This window comes from Artemia sp. Qi Xiang Cuo, chromosome 14 (assembly GCF_049724085.1).
Source record: "Artemia sp. Qi Xiang Cuo chromosome 14, ASM4972408v1, whole genome shotgun sequence".
Taxonomy (NCBI): Eukaryota; Metazoa; Arthropoda; class Branchiopoda; order Anostraca; family Artemiidae; genus Artemia; species Artemia sp. Qi Xiang Cuo.
In genome coordinates this window covers 17,153,130-17,176,005 of record NC_142807.1, presented here as the reverse complement: position 1 = coordinate 17,176,005, position 22,876 = coordinate 17,153,130, and the positions used below count along the sequence as shown (strand labels likewise).

General features: G+C 36.7%; 1 protein-coding gene across 2 annotated transcripts in view; it reads right to left on the bottom strand.

The window, feature by feature from the left end:
• The window catches only part of LOC148944216 (uncharacterized), a 190,716-nt gene extending 171,567 nt beyond the window's left edge, over positions 1-19,149 (bottom strand). The window contains exon 1 of one of the 2 annotated variants that reach the window (XM_089100613.1): positions 19,130-19,149. The gene's annotated coding sequence lies outside the window, so the exon portion shown is untranslated. Of the gene's footprint in view, positions 1-8,016; positions 8,059-19,129 lie in introns of those variants that run through there. The other variant, XM_089100612.1, reaches the window with a different exon arrangement.
• Positions 19,150-22,876: the final 3,727 nt, after the last annotated feature.

The following is a 22,876-nucleotide window of genomic DNA, read 5'->3' as shown; positions in this document are numbered from 1 at the left end:
TATGAGGAGGGTTGCTCCCTTCTCAATACCTTGCTCTTTATGCTAAAGTTTGACATTTTGCTCCAATTACTTAAGAATGGCTCCTGAAACACAAGGGCCGTTTAATTATAATAATAAGCTGTTTTAAAAGTTGTAAAAAAAACTTTAGCATAAGAACAAGGAAAAAACTTTTTTTAATTTAGTTTCTGATGTTTTTTAAATAATTCCAGGAAATCTGGCCCCCCCCCCCCTCCACGGAAAAATCTTACCACGTACTCCCCACCCAAAAATAAGAAAATATCTGTATTTTCCCAATAGCCAATACTATATGTAAACAATGGGCAAATTTCATAGCCTGCAGCCTTCCCATTGGGGGCTGTAGGGGGTCAAGCCATCCTCAAAGTCATAGTTAGACCTTTCAGCAATGTTGAGCAAATGACCACTCTCCCGATCTTCTAGGATTAATACAATCACCCCTGGGGAAAAAAAAAAAAAATTGAAATTCCACATTTTTGTATACAGGAGCTTGAAACCTCTACAATAGGTTTCTCCAATATGTTGAAACTGATGGTGTGATTTTCAATATGATCACTTGAACTTTTAGGGATATTTTCCCTTTTTATCAAGAATTGGGCAAATTTTCTCAGGCTTGAAACTTTTGATGGCTAACATTAAACTTCATGAATTTTATATATTTTGAATAAGCATCAACATTCAATCCTTTTGATGTATTTATTGTTATCAAGACTATTTCTTAGAGCTTTGGTTACTATTGAGCTGCATTGCTCCTTACTTACAGTTCATTACCATAAACTGTCTGAAAACATTGGAGTCAAAATTGAACAATTTTCGCAAGTGATACTTGAGCATGGTAAATCACCTCTGTTGTACAAGACCTCACCAGATAGCCAGGAGAAGTTGTTAGGTTTTGTGCTGAAAAAGTGATCAAAGAGGGCAAGTATCCTCTGGCTGAAAAGGTAAACCGAGTGAGAGGGGTGAAGCCTAACAAATAAGATGAGATTTTGGTAAAATCCCATTCATGCCTCAGAACTGCAGAAATTTTTGGAAAGACATGCCATCTGGTACTCATTCTGTTGACTTACTAGAATGTGGCTTACTGGCTTCTAATTATTCTATTTGGTACTTGTATGAAATACCCACTACCTAATATTCTTCTAATATGTTTCTCTGATACTCAATCCTAATGAAATATATCAAAGTAAGATAAAAATATAATACTTTTGCTTTCTAACTTCACACTGTCCAAATATTTTACCCCCCCCCCTAATGTGCAAATACATAGCCCAACTTATATATTTTCCTATCTATTCTGTCACTTATCTTTGTCTTGTCTCATACAAAGCTGAAAGACATTAATGAAAAAAAAGTGGTCCTATAATTACCTTAAATTACCTTAAATCGCACTTGCTAGCAATATGGACAAGTCCAGTGTACGCCAGTTAGTGATGATAGGGCCGCGGGACATCAGCTTCATCCCATTGCATTAGCCATAGTTTAGTTTCCCATTCCTTATCAAGATTGGCTTTGAAACTGTCAACGGATGGTGAACTCACTGTCGTTTTGCTCAGATCGTTCCAGAGGCTTATGATGCGGTTGGAGAAGAAATGGTTACTCTTCCTTGTATTAGCACGCTTCTAAAAAAGCTTCGCTGAATGACCCCTGGTTCTTGACAACTGGGCAGGCTGAAAGAGGTCCTTGTCGTCAGACTTGAGCAGTTTGTAGGTCATTATCATATCACCTCTTCGCTGACAGTATGTCAGAGTTGGTAGCTTGAGGCTCTGCAGTCGGCATGCATACTCTTTGTCTCTGAGCCTCTTTACGCATTTTGACGCCCGTCTTTGGACAGAATCGAGAGCCATCTGGTCTGTTTTATTAATTGGCGTGGTGACACACATTCCAAATTCTAATCTTGGTCTCACCAGGCTCTTGTAAAGTTTTGTGATTATTGCAAGGGATCTACTTGTCATTGTACGTTTGATGAGACCAAGAGTTTGGTTTGCCTTTGCTACTGCAGCTCGGGTGTGGCAGTTGAAATTAAGGTCTTTGTCTACAACGACCCCCAGATCTCTTTCAGAGGGGCTCTCAGAGAGTGGCTGTCTCACACCGGCATTTGCTGACATCGAGTATTGCCATCATGGGTTATTTCTTCCAAAATGGAGAACCTTGCACTTTTCGACATTAAACTCGAGCCTCCATGTCTTGGCCCATTTGCCAAAGCTGTCAAGATCTGACTGTATTGAGGTCACACCTTGCTGAGTTCCGACAGGACCAATGAGCTTCGAGTCGTCGGCGTACAGGCTAAGCTTGCATGTAATGGTTCTTGGAGCGTCATTAATATATACATTGAAGAGTGTAGGTCCCAAAACTGTTCCTTGAGGAACCCCGCTTAAGACCTCAGCTATTTCGGAGTAGTAAGCTCTGCCACCTTCACCAAAAACTCTGACCTGCTGCTTTCTTCCCCTTAGGAAAGACGTGATCCAGTCCACCACTCCCTCTTTAATTCCAATTGCCTTCAGTTTCAAATGAAGCCTTTGATGGCAGACTTTATCGAAGGCTTTAGCAAAGTCTAGCAAGACCATATCCACTGGGAGACCTTGGTCGAGGAGCTCAGTTATGTAATTATACGAGTCAATCAGATTGGTTTCGACTGATCTCCCTGGTCGGAAACCATGTTGTTGTTTCGATAGAAGGTTATTTGTGATCAAATGTCTAAGAACAGCAGTGTTGACAATACCTTCTAGGATTTTCCCAACAGCAGACGTAATACTGATTGGCCGATAACTGTAAGCTTTGCTCTTGTCTCCTCCTTTATGTATTGGCGAGATATGGGCTACTTTCCAGTCCATTGGTATGACTTTAGTGTCAATAGATTGCTGGAAGAGTCTTGAGAGGGGTATTGCTAGTTGGGAATGAGCTTCCTTTAAGAGTCGTGGATGTATGCCATCAGGCCCAACAGACGTATTTGGATTAAGCTTTTTAAGCCAAGATTTAAGCTCAGCCTGATCCACTCTTATGGGTGACATTTGAGTGGTGATTTTGTAGCATGGTGGGGTTGGCAGGGGGGCTTTGTCTGCGGGTGTGAAGACTGATGTAAACTGGTGGTTCGAGGCATCAGCAATTTCAGCAATTTCATTATCAGCAATAATGCATCAATGAATGAACAACTTGAGCAGTAGTGGTTTTATCATACAAGTACCTTCTATTTTTGTGTTTTGAAGACGATTCTGAATAAATAACTGAATCTATATATTTTGTTCCTATGGAAAAATGCTTATTTGTGGATATATGTGTTTTACCTGAGATGGGTTCATGCAAGAACAAGAAACATGCCAGTGATAAAAATGCATACACATCATTTAGCAATGTCAGCAAGCTTTGGCATTTATTTTATTTACATAATTGGAAGGAATACTGCATAAGACCAATCTAACAACTTTTCACTTAAATCCTGTGTCCAGTGTTGCACAATTGGTGGGGAAAAGTGCTGCAAAACTTGAAAAACTTTGAAGAGGGTTTTCTTGCAATAATGAAAAATGTATATTGCCAAACTCCTCAACAGGCAGTTTGCGTGGGCTTTCACCAATGAGCCAGATGGCCCTCTTCCTCAAAGCCCATCATACTACATCCCTAACCTGATACCACCTATTCTACTCTCCCCCCTGTCATCCAAAAGCGACTTGAAGCACTAGACGTCAACAAGTCTGCCAGTCCTGATAGCTTGCACCCAGGACTACTGAAGGAGCTTGCCAAAGAAATTGCACAACCACTATGCAAAATATTCCAACTGTTGCTTGACTCGAAAAAGGTACCCATAGACTGGAAGCTGACCCATGTCACCCCAATACTCAAGAAAGGTGACTGCCCCAAAGCCAAAAACTACAGACCCATCAGTTTGACCTCAGCAGTGGCAAAAACCCTTGAGCAGATTGTGAATGGTGAGATTCTGACACATCTCCATACCAATAATGTACTTTCCCCCAACGAGCATGGCTTTCAGCCAGGAAAATTGGTTGAGACCAATCTCCTTGAGACATACAGCATCATAACAGATCACCTGGAGAAAGGAATCTCTGTGGACCTGATTTTACTGGACTTAGCCAAGGCTTTCGACAAGGTACCACCTCCAAGCGTGTTGTCAACAATTGGAATAGCCTTCAAGCTGAAACGGCGACTGCACCCACGGCTGCATCCTTCAAGTCCAGACTGGACAAGGAATGGAATGACAAGCCATGGAAATATCTGTGGGACTGTCCATCCCACTCAACTACTGACTGATGCCAACTTCATCATAATGTGTGTCTTCCTTGGAGGCTGATGCTGCTTTGGGCTTAAATTACATCTCTCCAGCAGACCTCTCTTATGGTGTGTCACTGGGTCCTAACACAGTGATGAAATTTTGCCATCATTGACCCAGAGCACAACAGATCCAGTATGGACCTTAATTTTGCTCCAAAGTGCAAATTAAGGTAATTAATTAATTAAGGTATATACTCCCTTTTACCTTTAGAGGGTCAATTGCCACAGCAATACAATGCATCACAAAATGAAAAACAGCAAACAAGAAGGTCTTTGTCCAGTAACTGAGTGAGTTGTTTATTAATTTTGAGAAAGTTAGTTTCTACAGATTTTTCAGGGAGAAAGCCATGCTGCCTATTGGAAATAATCTCATTAATAACAAGGTGTTGAAGAAGCACATCATTAACAATCCTCTCAAGGACTTTTGCAACAGCAGACATGAGGCTTATAGGTCTATAATTTTCTGCTTTGGATCTCCTTTTTTAAAGACAGGCATGATATAGGCTAGTTTTTATTGGGAGGGGACTTTAAAGGAAATATTGAAAAAGTATAGTTAGTGCAGGGGCAATTTCACAAGCAGCTTCTTTTAGCAGACAGGGATGAAAGAAAACATTAACAAGTTTCTTTTTATAGAGCTGCAAATATCCACTGTTACCCAGGGATTCATAGGCTAGCAACAATAGCTAGTATTCATTTAAGATCATACACTATTTTAGCAGCTGGTAAATATATACAAGATTCCAAGAACTGACAAAGAGACAAGGTGAACACATTACTTGATTTCTTCTCCAAAATTTTATTGTTTAGTTTTTGTATTCCTTGAACTATAGGCTATACATCACATCAGGGGGGGGGGGTGCATTTGCAAGTGAATTGATTATTAGTATATTTGGAAAGAGCATAAAAAAGAAATAAAGTGTTCACCTTGTCCCTGTAGCAGTTATGGAATCTTGGACATATTTACCAAGTGGCCTAGTCTAATGGGGGTCTTGCTGTTCTAGTTTTTTACTATTATAGTTTTTATTTTTTTAAGAGCCCATAGAAGAGTGTTACTATGGCCTAGCCCATAAAGTCTACAGATTTTGGATCTTATCAGTGTTCTAGGTAAAATTTTAGTTTGGCTACTTTTTGCTATATTGGAAAGAGGTTAGGTTAGGAAAGTGAAACTTTCAGGGATGGGTCTACAAACCAAAGTATGTCCTGGGAAGGTATTTTGAAGTATCTACCTCCACTCCTTCTCCCTCTAGAGGGCCTGACCTTGGATGTCCTTTAAAATTTTTGCATTATAAAAGTCAAACCTTGCAAAATAGATCTTCTTCTTAAACAAGGTACAACAAAGCTGTTTTCAGCTTCACCACTTTGCTAAATCTCAATTAATGAGGTTTCAAAGATTTGCAAACACATTTCCTAAGTTTAGAAAATACCCATTGATATGGTTTAAAATTCTACTCAATTAACAGGAATTGCATTGTTAGAACTAAAACCAGAGAAGAAGAAACTGATAACTGAAAATTAAGATAAAATGTTGCTTTGTCAAAGAGACCTGTCAAGTAGCCTATGCAAATTTCAAAGACATAGAATTCAGAAGAGGGTTAACATAGAAGCTTGGCAGTACCTTCCTAGAGTATCTTTTTGGTCCTGGATTCATTACTGAAATTTTAATTTTCCTAACCTAACCCCTATCCAAGATAGCAAAAAGTAGCTAAACTAGAATTTTACCAGCATTCTATATAAATATATGAAACCACAGATGGCAATTGCTCAATTACCTAGGCTATAGGTTAATTGGGGATCCAGTTGCCTATATTGAAAGGAAACTATTCTCATTTTACTGAACCTAATCTCAGTTATCTGAATCTTTCTTAGAATTACCTCAGAGATGGCCATCCAGGTCATTGGATCCTAGTCAAGGCTTTGGGACTTAGGCCAGGGGCAGATCCAGATTTTTTTTTTTTTTTTTTTTAGCAGGGGGGCATGGTAAATTTTTGGCAGTTCATATTATTGACTTACAAATAAAGTAAACATACCACTCAATGTCTTTTTTATGCTCATTACAAATATAATAATCATTTTGGTCAGAAATGAATTTTACCCCCACCCCAATATATACCAATTCAGGGTATATATTTGCACACTCGGGGGGGGGGTAGGGGTAAAGTTTAAACTTACCTCTCATTTGCATACTTTACCCCCCCCCCCTCCTAAGGTGCAAATATATACTCTGAATTGATATATATAAGGGTGGGGGTAAAATTCATTTTCAACAAAAATAATTATTATATTTGTAATGAGCATAAGAAAAAAGGCATCAAGTGGTGTGTTTACTTTATTTGTAAGTCAATAATATGAACTGTCAAAAATCTACTGGGGGCACATAATAGGTTGCTCTGAAAAAAAAAATTCAGTAATTTAAAAGGAATCTCTAATGTTGGGAAAATTTTTGGTTGTTCATATTATTGACTTATGAATAAAGTAAACATACCACTTGATGCCTTTTTTATGCTTTTTCCAAATATAATAGTCATTTTTGTTGTAAATGAATTTAAACCCCTCCCTTATATATACCAATTCAGGGTATATATTTGCACATTAGGGGGGAGGGGGGTTAAAATTACCTTTCATTTACAACAGAAACAAAATTGGGGGTAAAATTCCTCTCTGACAAAAATAATTATTATATTTGTAAAGAGCATAAAAAAGCCACTGGGTGGTATTTTTACATTATTTGTAAGTCAATAATATGAACAACAAAAATTTACCAATACATTTCTGATAAAAATGATGATTATATTTGGAAAGAGCATAAAAAAAGGCATCAAATGGTATCTTTACTTTATTCATAGGCTAAGTCAATAATATGAACAACAAAAATTTATCTAATATTGTATGTTGTAGATAGATAGTGGAAATAGTTGTAAATTTAATCTTAAATCTGGTGAAGGTTAAAGTTAGGTAAATTTTTGACAGTTCATATTATTGGCTTACAAATAAAGTGAACATAATTCTCAATGCCTTTTTTTATGCTCTTTACCAATATAATAGTCATTTTTGTTGGAAATGAATTTCACCCCACCCTGTATTTATCAATTCAGAGTATATATTTGCACATTCGGGGGGGGGGGGGTAAAGTTTTTTACTTACCTCTCATTTGCATCAGAAATAAACTTTACCACCACCCCCTAATGTGCAAATATATACCCTGAATTTGTATATATAGTGGTGGGGGTAAAATTCATCTCCAACAAAAATGATTGTTATATTTGGAAAGAGCATAAAAAAAGGCATTATTGAGTAGTAGGTTTACTTTATTCATAAGTCAATAATATGAACTGCCAAAAATTTACCTAAAGTTCTACTAAATCTGTTAAGATTAAAATAATCTAAAAATATTAGTATAAAAAAATAGCAGGCTAGGCCTAGCCAAAAAAAAAACACCCTGCCATAAAAATAATAAAAAGCTGTTCACCCTCTACAAAAAAGGAATATTATATTTAACTGCCCCAAATCCACCACTACATTAGGGAGGGGTGGGCTCTCCCATCTGGATCGGCTAGTGACTTAGGCTAGCTTAATCTAGGCTTAGCCACATTGTCCTGGTTCTAACAATATGCCGAGATTTAGAAAATATCTCATGTTTGATTAACAATGATTATATCATGACACAATACTAAAGGATATCATATTACTTGGTCTAAATAGGCTAACTTTTCTTAAAATTACCTAATGCTTTATAAGTATTTGTTTTTTTTATTTACAATCGCTATTACGTTCAGGGTTTCCACTCGGCCGGTTTTTTTGGTGCCACTTTGGGTGGCCAAATAGTGTCAATTTTGTGTAAAAAGTGTCATTTTCCAAAAATTTGCCGCTTGCGACGCTTCGCGTCGCTCGCGCTCATATCAACAAGCTTTTTAAATTAAAATATTGGCCAATCCACTTGGGATCATCCCCGCGTGGTTTCCCACATCTTTAACTTCTCCAACATGAAATTTCGGATCTAATGGCATCTATCAACTATCAAAAAGAAATTTTGATTTTACTTAGTCAGTGCTGATTTCCGGCTTTGCGCAGCACTTCCACTCTTGTCAACTTTCCAGCCCCCCTCTTAAAAACCCACTAAAACACAAATGGTGCTTACTGTATAAAATGGGAACTCGTCCCACAGAGTACTTTCGTCTCTAAGTTGTCAAAAACTAGTGAAAAACTATAAGACAGCTATATAATGTAATCTGTTTATCACAACCTGAATATTATAAGTTTCACGAGAACTCTCACCACTCCCAGTAAATTTTTCTTTGCGATGTCACCAGGGACTAGGGCATAGGAACAGTCAACTAGCATTTTAAGTATCAATATGAAAGCACCTTTATAATAAAAAAAACGAGCATTTAATGTATCAGCGCGAAAGCACATTAACAATCAAATATTAGTGGGAATATAATAACTAAAATGAGGAAGTCGTCCAAATTCAAAAGTTTAAGTAAGAAAAAAAAGTGAAATTAGATTGTGATTTTGCCAATGATTGGATAGGATTAAAGATAATGGAAGTTTTGGTATCAATTTTGTTTTTAGTATGATGATTATGTATGAATATTCATTTGTCCATTGCCAAGAGTTCAAAGAAAAATATTAACGGAAATGTTAGAGCGCATTTTTGCGTCACTGGCCCAATCACTGAAGAGGTCACTAAATATTCTTGTGGGACATCAGTGAGCTCAGTGGATGTTTTTGCGTTGCTGAGTCGTTGTGTAATGTCACCAGTGAGCTTTTCAGTCACTGGGATTCAAGAGCTCCAGTCACGGAAATCGATGAAAAGACGCGTAAAGTTAACCAGTTACTGGCTCAGTGACTGGTTAAAATAGTAACAGCTATTAACATAGTGGCGCAAAAATACACTCTTAGCTTTTCTTGCTGTTTTCTTCTTTGAATTGTGGTCAACACTCAACTAATAAAACATAAAAATTAAATTCGGACCCACTCAAGAATTGCGAGCTGCTTGACTGACTTATCGTCTATGAGCTTACAAATTATTTCAACAACAGAAAATAATTGAACTAAACAACTGAAAACATTTGAAGGCTTCTCCATCACATTGCAGTTAAATGTCTATCTCTGTCCCCTCCATTACGAAGTATTTCGTACCCGAAGATCACTAGATGATCTTCGCTTATCAGAATAAGAATAAGATAAGAATAAGAATATAAAAATTTCTCACACACAGATAGAGACAAACATGTTTATGTTTTTCACCGCACAGAAAGATTCTTGCATCCAATAATTGCCGAGCGCGGAGTTAAGATAAGATTCTTAACTGACAGAAAAAGGATATCGATGCATATCTACATTGACAGTTTTCCTTCCGGTTTTTTGTCTGAAAAAATTCTTTTTTTTTTGTAAAATAGTGCTACTTAGCAAAAAAAGTGCCACTTTTGCTAAAAAGTGTCCTAATAGTGTCAGGTGTCCCAAAAAGTGCCATTTTTAAAAAAAAAGTGTCAAAAGTGACACTAAAGTGTCACCGATGGCAACCCTAATCATGCTATCTGACTTTTTGAAAAGGTGTAGGAACCTAATTTTTAGTAGAGTCTGCATTGAGTCTACCCGTAATCCGCAGCGTCAAAAATTTAAACTATTTAACACGCTTGTGTGATAGTGGCGTAATTCCGTCAAAATCCTGGGGGAAAAGGGGAAAGGTTGGAGCCAATTTCCCCAAATCATGTGAAAATGACAGTGAAAACAGAAAAATGAGCCATATAGTACCATAAAGTTGAAGGTATATTAAAGAAAACTGACCAGCTTCAGTGCATGTTTGAATTATATAGGCTTATCTTAGCTTTGACAAAATTTTTGAAGCAAATTAATTTCAGCTGGGGGGGGGGGCAGGTCTAGGGGGGAGAAACCAAGATCTGTAATGGAAACTTTCAGATCTCAGGAATTTGGTTGCGCATTAGCTGTGGGGCAGTCCCTGCCCTTAAAAAATTATGCTCCTGTTGTGTGATGCTGATAGTATTTTGGAAAAGAATTTTCAATCAAAAGAAAGGTCTGCGTTCTATTGTTATTACTAAGAATATCTAAAAGTTTCAAATGACTTCTAATAAACGACAATCACAAATAATGATTGAGTCTGTATGATATCAAAAGGGTTCCCGTAAAAAGAAACTTGAAAGTGGAGCCTGTAACTGGGGTAAGGTTTAACCCAGGGGACGTCAATTGGTCAGGGGGGACTTCTCACTTAGATTTTGGGATATATATTTGTCCCCCCCTCCCACCTCCTAATTTTTCTGTGAATTGAATCCACTGTTTTAACCACACATTTACAAGCTGTAATCTCTCTCTGGACTGTTGCGATATACGCATTTCTTACAAACAAACCCAATTTGTACTATAACGCTTTCGATTTGAAATTTGTTTAACTTTTTAAAACTTTCCCTCAATTCTGAATTTGCTATCCTCAAAGTTTCAAAGTAAAGTTTTTGATAATTATCTACAAATTCTTGCAAAGAATAAACGCTTATTGTAATGCATTTGGTTGTAAAAAGAAACAGTGTATTTGAATCATTAACACATTAACTTAAATTAAACTGTAAACAACATAAATATCCTCTCCTCCATGCACTTTTATTTGCAAGTCCCTAGCTCTTAAGTTTTTTACAGTTTCTATGAATCTTATTTCGTGTATTTTCTTTCCAGAACTTCTTATGTAATTTTAAGTCTCATGACAAAACACACCATTCTTGTAGTTGTGAACCAGGCTAGCTATTTTTATTCAAGTAAGGAATACAGCAGGAGTGCCAATTCATGAAAATGTAGAGGGAGAGGGTATCAATTTGAGAATACAATAAAAAAAGAAGATGCAAGAACATACATTTTAAAAGTCTGAGGAGGGATAGTTTTGGATTTTTTGCCGTCCAATTTTATTCCCTGAGCCAGAGTCATCAGCTTGCGACTAAATGTAACACGGTGGATTTAGAAATAATACCAAGAAAAAGAATGATTGTCGATATGAATTTACTCTTATGGTTCTTCCTACAATCTTCGTCCGATGCAACGTTTGGTTGCGAAGAAGCCCCGCTGAACTATTGCGATATAGTCTCTCGTCATTGACTACTGCGATGTCAATTTGAGCAATTCTAGTCTAGTACTGGCAAAACTAAAAGGACACTTCCTTAAGCTCCATGGAGATGGAAAATATGAGAACATAACACTCGCTGAATCCAAGTTGAAAAGAGAGAAAACTCGATGAAATGCTACTCTGCCTATTCTTGGTATAGTATCCATCAGCATACCTATTACCACACAGTCGTACGAAGTTGCTTACCTGATCGCAAAGCAAGGAAAACCACACACCATTGGTAAAAAAAAAAAAAACCAGAAAACCAGCTGTATTGAAGTTGAAGATGGCAAATATCATGCTGTGAAAAACGGCTGAAGTTAAGCTGTTCCAAATCCTTTTTTTTTTCAGATGAAGCCATCATCGACAGAAAAGAGGACATGAGCAAAGACACCTTGACTCAAATAGTTGCAGATCTTATTTCAAGCCCGGCAAAATTCAGCCTTCAGCTTGACAAGACTAGGGAACTATGTAAAAGTATTCTTACACTGTGTGAAAGACGACGCGATAAAGGAAGAATTTCTATTCTGTTAGCCCCTTCCAACAACTGCTAAGCATGGGCGTAGGCAGCATCTTGTGTAGGGGGGGGGCAGCCGATGGAGGGGGGAGGGATCTTACTAATACTTCCCGAGGTCCTTTGAGTAGGTCTTTAGAAACTAGTCATTCTATGTTTCACTAAAACTCGGCCTTTAACATTTTCCCTGTTCTACTTTTCCTGCAACAGTATAACATAAGAGACCCACTATCCTATTTCCAATTTCCAGAAAACATAAACACCACAAAAGCGATTTGACACAAATCACATTATGGTTAGATAACAGCTTCTTCTAAGAATTCAACTCAAAAGTTTACAGTTGGGCAAAATTAAATATCAAAATTGGTATAGGGGAGACCGGCCCACGTCTAGCCAAAGCAAACAGTTTCAATACAAAAACCTATGGGGCTTCTGGTAGATTATAAACGCTCTGACAAATTACAGTGTATTTTTTTTAAAAGTCTGACCTTAATTAATACTTTAACCAAAAATTTCAGATTGAATCAGGTTTTATGGTGATTAACTCTGGAATTTTGTTCAATTTTTTATGAAAGCCTACGCCTAATTACGAATACTAGAAAACTCGCGTTGTAAACTCACATTGTATTCTCCTATTATTTGCCTGTTTTTGGCAGCTTCCGAGACGTGCCATCTTCACCAGTTTGCTGTTAGTATTTTTTCATCCTATGGGAAAGTGAACTCCCATGTTCGGCCACAATACCCAGGGTAAATTCGGCATGCCGTACCAAGGTGTCCAAAAGTGGGTTATGCTTGTTAAAGCTGTGTAAACAGCATATTTAAAGGTTGAAGGCAAGCTTAATACCCAAAACTGTGTTATTTCTGGCGTTTTTTAATCTTCTCATAACAGTAGATGAACTGAAGTTCTTTTTTTTTCTGTTAAATTTCATTAAAGATAAAATGATTAAAAGTAAAACAGAAGAGAAAAGATATAAAGGTGGCTATTATACAGAAGAAAATAAAATAGTAGTTTTTTCTGTCTTATTCTACAAGAATTCAGTTGGATTCCCTGGAAGTACCATGGGTGTCCCTAGAGGAACGCTGCAAGACTACATAAAAAAAGTTGAGAAGCTGAATATCCCTCTAAGAAGTCTGGACCTGAATTTCCTTACACCCTGTTACAACCCGTGATCAATATTTACAGAGGAACAAGCAAAAAGACAAAAAACTTACTTGAAAACGATAGCTGATATGCTTTCGACTGTATTCCCCTAGAAGCGTGTAAATTTGCATACACTTATGCCATTATTAAGAGCATAAAACTACCGGATAACGAAACTGCAAAGGCAGTGGAAACAGTGGAGGAATTACAGGTAAAGATTGGTACCGTGGTTTTATGGATTGACTTAAAACTCTATCAGTAAGAACGCCAATAAGTACAAGCCTATGACGGACAACTGCTTTCAACTGTCACAGTGTAGGAGCTTTCTTTAACAACCTGGATTGAAGCCTACGTAAACACATGTTCAGACCACAAGACATTGGAAGTTTTGACGATTCAGGTCTGAAAAAATCCACAAGCCTGGTAAAACCATTGCGCAGCGAGACCAGAAGTGAGTAGGGAAGGTCATGTCAGCAGAAAGAGGTCAGTTGACCACGATTTTTGCTGCTGTTAATGTGTTGGGAACACAGTCCCTCCTCTACTTATTTCCTCACAAAAACAGTGTCCGGAAATTTTACTCAGGGGAGCTTTACCAGGAACCATCATGATCAGCTCAGAAAATACTTCTGACTGGATGACTGCCTCTCATTCTTTGCTGTACTTGCAGCATTTTATTAATCAAGTCAAACCCAAAAAATCAACAGGAAAAAAATATGAAAAACTCAGAAGTGCTCACTGACACCCCTATGAAAGAATGCAGTACTACTAGGATAAAAGCTGTATCTGCCAAAAAAGCCCTAGTCCTAGAACGGAAGAAAGTCAGACAAGTGAAAAGACTAAAAAGCAAAATGCGTGTCTCTGGCAACAAGAGTTACAGTTAGAGTGACGATTCTGACGTAGATGATCCTGTATACAACAACTCTTCAGATCCCAGCATAGACATTGAAGACAAGCCCCCTACCAGCAATTTCTAATTTGACACTGAGAAAGTCAAGGCTGGTGATTACATTCTGATTGAGCTGAAGAGCAAGAAAGGGAATTCTGTTCACAATGTTATCATTATCAAAAATAGCAACTGAAGAACTTAAGGTCCTCTTTTGGAAGAAGACTGGAGTAAGCGACTTTGCGCTAATTGACGAGATGGATAGTGTCTTAAAGACAGAAGTTGAAATAAAACTGCCTCCACTAAAGGTAGAACACCAAGATTAGTGGAGCAGTTTACTTTTGGTGTTGATCAGTCAATGTATGATTTGAAATTAATGCTCTTTAGTTTTTTTTAAACCTTAATGAAATTCATTTTGTAGTTTCTTATGCTGACCATATTCTTTCTTAATTTTGTAGCCGAAAAACAAGCTTTAACGTTCCCCTGGTCACTTTTCTTTTTCTTTTGTCCGGCGGCCAAACGTAAGGCAGAGACGAATGAACCAGTGCCGGGATGGCCCAGGTTTGGCACTCTTGACCACTTGGATAGAGAGGCATCCAAGTGAAAAAATGGTGGAGTATTTCTAATTGTCTTTTTCAAGGATGGTATTGAATGAGTTACTTTTGCTTTGACATGCTCAGCAACTTCTTATCGCTTGAACCAATTCATGGAGAATTAAACAAGTCAAAATCAGCCGATCGTGGGCCAGTCTCCTATCTATATATCGGACCGAAAATCAATATTGAAGATCGAAACGTAAATGTTGATATCGCAAACGATACTTCGAAATTTCTGTTTATTTCCAGCTTTTTTAACCATCTACCAGGTAACATCAAACAAAAAATTCCAACATACGAAAAGTTCTCACTAATATCTATCGTAAATTTGAAGTTCTAGGGGGGGGCAGCTGCCCCCCCGACCCCCCCCCCCCCCCCTGACCCCCTTCCCTATGCCCATGCTGCTAAGGCAGCCTATCTAGAGGATTTTGTGAATGACTTCTTCAAAGGCAGCAATATTTTGTAGGATGTAATTTCTGCAGTTTGTAGAGACGGAGCACCAGTAATGCTGGGATGAATATCTTCTTTTGTTCTGCACTAGTGAAAGGTAATGTAAACAGACAAACGTTGGCAACAAAAATCTTGTCTCCAAAACTGGCAAAAGTGAATTGTAGAAGAATGTGTGAACTATGTGCAAAAAAAATACTCTGAAGCACCACATCTTCTTGGATCTGTGTAAACAAAAGGAATCGGAATTCAAGGTTCGTCTATACCATTCAAAAATTCGGTGATTATCCTGAGGGATGGTGCTGATCTTGTTTTTGCAATGCGCGTGTAGAACTAACCCTGTTTATGAAAGAGCAGCAACATTTTCATAGAGATTGCTGTACCAATTTGGATTTCATTCTCTTTAAGCAAAATTGAGTTTTATCTTTACAGTTCTCAATTGTCCCAATAGACAAATGCAGGGCAATGGAGTCGAACAAATCAAAGCGGGAGAAAACCTTAAGGGTTTTAAAGAAAAGCTACTATTATAGAAACGGCGAACAGAAAACGATAATTTCACAAACTCTCCCCTGCTAGATGACTCTGTGAGTAAGAAGGAAGATATATTTGGAATCGGAGACATTTTCGTAATTGAAATGAGCAATTGCAAAGCATTTAGATGAACATGAACAGTTTCTCGCCAAGAAAATAATATCCAGCTTGGATGAGAAATCCGTTCACGTTTAGTATTGAGACAGCAGATGTCAATGATGAATATCTCGATGATATCATTGAAGTTCAGTCAAGCCAGGGGCCAATAGAAACTTTTTAGAACAACAACGCTCTCTAGATTTTGTTCCGACAAATAGTTAGGTACCCTGTTATTTCTATGAAAGCTCTGGAGGGTTTGGTACCATTTTTTACAACAAATCTTAGCAGGCAATCCTGTTCGACGATGCTGGACATATAAACAAAGAAAAGGAACACGCTTTGTGGCAAAAATGACAAAATAGTGACACTTGCCAAGATAGAACTGCGTATTTCTGAATTAGTCTCTCAAAGGTAACACCGCTAACTTGTAGTAAATATTAAATATTTATAATTTTTTTTTTGCTTGAAAATCAGGCTGTGATGATTTTTTTTCTTTAACGAGTTTGTTTGTTAATTTTTTGTTTCAATTTGTTTTATTTTGTGCAACTATGCATAAATACATAAGCTACATATGTTTTAAATTTAAAAAAAATATGCTTTATTTTTTTAATTAAGAAGGGTTTTGTGAACGCGCATATGAAACTGGTAGGGACTTCAACAAGATTAAGATTCACTGTTCTGGGACAATCTGAAGTTTCCTAACGGGAGAAATGCCGAATAAAAAGAAAGTATATATATATATATATATATAAATGGGTTTGTGATATAGACTGAAAAACCTGTACAATGCTAGTTCGAAAAGGTGTAACACGCCAATCCGTATATTGAAGAATTAGCGATAGAGTTGCGCGAGGGGTTGAAGCAACTATTGGTCCCCTTGAGTTATCTATTTCTACAAATTAAGAACAAAACAAAAAACAAAATAAACATAACAACCTTTCTACTACTGTTAGCATGGAGAGCGACGGAAGGTTGTGTTAGAGGGGCTATTGATCTGTCTTGTGTTTGAAAATCTTTACGGGATTCCACTTCAAAATAAGTTCAATTATTGGCCTTGTTTACGCCAAGGTAGTGTACGACTTGGCTTAGCTTGGTTTTGAGCTAAGTCCACTTGATTGTTTTGGTAGTATTTCACCGAAATTACAAGGATCGAGCTAAGTAAGTTTTTTAAATGTCTGGTCTTTAGAACAGTATCTAGAAATTTTGTTCGAGAGTGGGGGGTCAGGGCTTACCAAAAGAATGAAGAAGAAGGGTTTTAAACCTCCAATAAAATTTATCTAAATGTCTCAAACAAGCTTTTTTTTACTTGGATTTGAAGGCCCATTTACGAGTCGGATAAATATTTCTTAGGTTTTGAGGATAAATATTTTTGGTGAGGACGCCTGCATTTTTTCCAACCTACTTACGAGCAGGAGACAAACTTTGGGGGGTCAGGGATGAATCGAAGTAGGGTTTCAAACAGGATACAACCCAAAGCTCCCCCCGTCCCCTATTCAGATTGTTTTTGCACCAAATCCGTCAGCGACAAATCTGCAGAATCCTATAGTTTGAATTTGGCTCGATATGGTATCAGGTCAGTCTGTAGCTTAGATTATTCTTGTTTACCTAAATCAGAGCGTATCTTGTCTTCAAACCATGTTTGCACATACCTCCTTTTTACTCTCCATTCGTAAAGACTGAAAACCTATCATGGTTCAGGTTTAAAGAAGTTGCATCTTATCTCCCATTTGACCAAAGAAGTGGTAGTGAGGGAGAGGGATTTCAGAAGGTGTTAGCCACGGGCTAAATTGGTGCTTTGAACTCGAACCCTAAAGATTTAAGTTCTTGTTGCAATTTAAATGCAATGTGTACACCTTTCTATTAAAATTTATCTTTGAAGAATGGTCAATTGCTCAGATTTAACGTCCCATGACTGCTCTGCTCATATCTCAACCGGATTTTGTTTTTTAGACTTTTAGCCCGCTCCTAGTGAAATAGCTGCCTCAAATTAAAACTAATTGAAATAATAGTTAGCATTCCTGAGTCGGCTACAAACGTCAATTATTTCTCACAAGCCAGTTTTTTTAATGTGCTTTTAATTTTCAGTTATTAGGGCCGTGGTTCCTTCTTTAATAGGTTGCAGTTGTCGCTGTAGCTATGATAGCTTTAAATATCCTTTTAAAGAAGATAAACACCTATTGTAGAAATACATTATGCCAAGACTTTATTTTGACCTTTAAGTCCTTCACCGACTATAAAGTTATTAACAAGCATTCGTAGCAATTTATACAGACTTGTTTCCTTTCTTATTTGTGATACATATCTTGCTAAAATACGCATCAACACACAACGTAAAAATATTTAGAAACTCTCAACAGAAAACACAACAGACGAAACACACAACATAAAACAGCTCAGAACATAAAAACACCACATAAAAGCACACAACATATAATAAGTAATGTGATTAGCTTACTAAAACACATATCTACACTCAACATAAAACGTGTTAAAACAGCATATAAAAACATACAATATGTAAGGAGCAACTTGATCGGCTAGCTAAAACCCACAACATAAAACCAACACATTAAAACACACAATACGTAAGGAGTAATATGATTGGCTTGCTAAAATGTATCACAAATATAAACCTTTGTGTATCACAAAGCTTTGTGCTTCTAAATCTAAGTTTTCAATGGAGATTTATTATTTTCCGAACTAAGTGCCAATTGGATTTTGCCCTCCCCCGCTCTGCTTTGCACTATATAGATAAACTCTCTAATAATTTTCTTTGCATTCTCACTGTCCTTTTAAATAAAAATTACATTTTTCTAATATTTTCGCAGATGCTCCAAAGAACTCTAATTTATTTTTAAGCTACAAATCTCTTTCAAAACAATTTTTGAGTTGAAAATTATCTCCCGTAACATTTGATCACACGAAAAATGAAGTTTTTCATTAAATGGAGCAATATCCATAATTTGCATGCTTTCAACTTATTTTGGGGAGTAGAAAGGACATACGAAACAAAACAAAGAAATTTAAGACACGAGTTGAAGAGTATGGGTAACTTATAAGAGTGAGAACTGTTGCTAGAGTCGACAAAAAAAAACTTTTAACGCCATCTAGCGTTTGGTGACAGTTGGTACTAATTCTAGCTTTGTAATCGTTTTCTATCAGGAACTGAGATCTGACGCTTATTACTACCTTAATTTTACCAATTAACCTATTTAAATTAATTATTCTTATTATTACACTGAAAGAATACCAAGCGTCGCCAAGCGCTAGATGGTGTTAATAGTTTTTGTCGACACTGGCGCCAGTTCCTATTCTAATACACTACCCGTAATCTTTGATGCAAGTTGTAATAGGACTAAAAAGTTTCGGTCTATAAGGATCATGATAAAAAAAATTTCGACCTATGCCAATATCTAAAAGTTGATTACACAGAAGTGCACTAAAATAATCTGTAAATAAAGTATAAAAAAAATGTTTGCTGTTCGCCACCGGAAAAGCATTGAATTCAGAATCTTACAGAATAATCTCTCTGAACTAATCCTTTCTTTTATAATACCTAATATAAACTGACACTTTTGGAACATCGCTAAAAAAATATGTCACGGACCTGATCAAATGGACAGTTATGTTCCAAAAACATTCCCAGTGCTTTTCGTATTTTGGCTGACATTTACTGCTACAGGTGACGTGACCGTATCATAGCCAATTCGACAGCATATTCATAATTTAAGGTCAAACTTTGGACAAACAAGTCACATTTTGAATTGGCAAAAGTTAAAAAAAAAATGGAAGTTCGAAAATATTTATATGAACTTGAATTATAGAAACGAATTACATATAGAAACGATAGAATAAACGATATAGGCAAATATTTTGATTTAATAATCATTTTCTCTTTTCTTATACCATGTCTTGATCCAGGGGCGTCGTTTGGGGAGGAGGGGCAAGGGGGGCAGTTGCCCCCCAATAATGTGGAGAAAATTTATATCCCATGCACCTTGACTGTCTGGATATGGACCCCTCTTGCCCCCCCGCTAATAAAAGTGCTGGAGATTTGACCATGTCTTCATCTAAGTCAAACAGTATGTGGTATCGAACAGTAAAGGAAGAACGAATCGTGTAAATGAACGTAAAAACAGAATTTTAAATAACAATATATACATCAAAATAATTGTATTTTTCATGATGCTTAATTTTCAAAACAAAGTTTTTCCTGATTAAAATGAAGAGTGAAGTTGAAATTAAAACTCACTAAAAATATTACTTCACAAAATGTGTTACATATATCCATAAAACGGTGTCCGGCTGATTCCTTTCTGTAAATGCCCCCCCCCCCCACGAACAATCCCCCCGCTCTCTCCGTAAACTTGGACAAGTCCAGACAGACTACTTTCCGTCAATTTCTTAATATACCAATAAAATATTATATTATTATGTCTGCTGGCTTTATCTTTCCGAAGTTTTAAGACACTAAATATCAATAGATTAAGTATTAACATCTAAATTCAGACAATATAGTTAAACCATTCTCAATTTATATTTCATATGGAAAAATCAAAATTGTGAACAGTTTGCCTTTTGGGTATAAACTTATTGATTCTATAAACCGTACACTTATACTGTAAACTGATTTCTTCTCTACGGTGCTGAGACCTGTCCTACTGCCGTTTCGGACCAAAATACTATAAACGTAGCTCAAACCAAGTTTCTCAGACGAATCAAAGGGATTAAGCGGCATGAGTTCGTCTCCAACACCCAACTACTGTCACTAGCCACCCAGACACACGAACTCTTTGGTGGTTCGGCCACCTAGCCCGCACGCCAGCAGAAATGCCAGCCAGAATTGCCTTTATTTTTGATTACTCAACACACGGCTGGAGGCACCCGCGTTGAAGGCCTCGGTCTAGATGGAAGTACAGACTTGGTCAATTCCTGTCAGTGATCGGTAGTATCCTAGACGAAGGTTCATGCTAGTTCAGGACCGTTTGGACTGAAGGCGACGATTGGCTTCTCTTTCTACGCTGGACCACCTGCCGGACCAGTAAGTCAAGTAAGTAAGTATCAACCTTAGATTTGCTCTGGATAGGGGATTGTCGATATTCACATTAAATTACGATAGCTGTAAAAAACAGTGAAGAGAAACATTAAAACCCAATATAATTAGTAGTTATCTCCCATATAAAGGGGCCTCTTGTCCAATTCCTTCATCCCGTTCGCATTGTTCTGAGGGTAATGTCCATTCCAGTTTACCTGGTATTTACACCATCCTACTATATGGTTCATTCCTACTACACGGATAGTTCCCCGGTTGGTCCCAAACTGCGGAACGAGCCTAGGGTTCGCTCCCACTTACAAACCATTTATTTTACAAACGTAGTGCAGAGAACGGTAAACTAGCTTGGTAGGTTTTATCTAATTTGTCTCTTAGAACAAAGAAATTAATATCCAATAGTCTTATTAGCAAAATCATAAGGTTATTTATGAAAATCTAAATAAAACATACTAGCAAGTTTTTTTTTTTACTTTTGTTTTACATGTGTCCAAATAGTGGCGTCTTTTGGGTCAGGGGTCTGTGTCCCCCCTAGATTTCCTCCGACTTCCTCCTAAATTTTTAATATACCTCTTTTGGGGTATTTTCTTTGAAAAGCCCTTTTTTGGTATTTGCACAATAACAGTTTAAAAAAAATAACAAAAAACAAAAATGCCACTATCTAAACATTGAAAAACAGATTTTGCACCCCCCCCCCCCGAAAGAGATATTCACTAAAAAAATTGCTATCACAAGCACGAAGGGCAAAATATCTAAAAAAGTTAAGAAAAACCGATATATCTGAAACTAACAAAAGAATGCAAATTTAAATTGACAAAATGAATAAATAATTCATTAGTATTTAATTAAATCCATGAATTAATTCTTATTTATGCATAAATTAATACATTAAGTCTAACAAAATTTGATGCAGAGGAAGATACATTATATGTTTATATGAAAAACGGCCCCAATAGTAGTCACTATAAAAAAAATATTTGGACAGTAAACTACTAAACAGGTGAAGATACCCAAAGTGATATTACATTGTCAGGTAACCTGAAGATACTAATAAAAGGTAAAATTTGAAGGTACTTAAAAGATAATAGATCAATCATTGGAGAGGAATATATTTAATTACCAAAGTCTCCAGCTGAAAATGATTTTGAGGATGACAGAGGAATTAAGTTTTTGTATTTACAAAAGTCTCTTATTGTTATGCAGGGCACCTACAGCAGTAAAGACTCTGGCTTCTCTTGCGCCCGGGGCAAAACATTTATTAGCACCCCTGCTTTCTATCTTCCACGAAATTTTCAGACAAAATTTTCATAGACTAAAATATTATTTTCAATTTAAGTATTTAATTTAATTATTTTAATTATTATTATTGAGTGATTTTTATATTTAATTTATTTTATTAATAAATTAATAGTTTATTAACTATTTTATTAATTAACTGCGTCCTCTACTTTATTTTAATAAAAAGAAAATTTTACAATTAGGCCTAGAACATGACTATAACCGTTAAATTCTTTATTTAAAATTTTTCACCCCTAAAATTTCTGCGTTCAGGGTAGGTACCCACTCTGTACCCCCTCCCCCCCCCCCACAAAAAAAACCACCACTGACCAACGGCGTAATTAAAGTTATCCATAAAGCCTCTTCTGCTAATGTTAGAAATTTTCCTTTTTCACTTAACAGCAATTTTTCTACCATTTAAATTGAATTAATCAGAGAGGGAGCTGATAAAACTATCTATCTAGGCATTCTTAGCTTAACCATTCATTTTCTATTAAATTAAAAAAACAAGTTTTCCAACTAAAAGTCAGGAACAACATTAAAGCTTAAAACCAACAGAAATTATTCAGTATATGCGGAGTGGCTACCTCCTCCTCAATACCCCTCTCTTTATGCTATAGTTTTTTTTACACTTTTAAAAAAGCTAGTTATTCTAATTAAACGGTCATTGTGTTTGAGTAGTCATTCTTTAATAATTTGCAAAAAAAGATCTAACTTTAGCGTAAAGAGCGGGGTATTGAGGAGTTGGCAGTCCCCCTCATATTTGGATAATTTCCGTTCGTTTAAAGTTTTAATGCTGCTCCTTTCTTTCAGTTGAAAAAAAAACGGTTTTTTATTTAATTTCTGATCGTTTTTCAAATAAAACAGGGAAACCCTTGCCCTGAGGGTTGTGGGGGAGTGTCCTCCTCAAAAACATATTTTCGATCAGGAAATCAA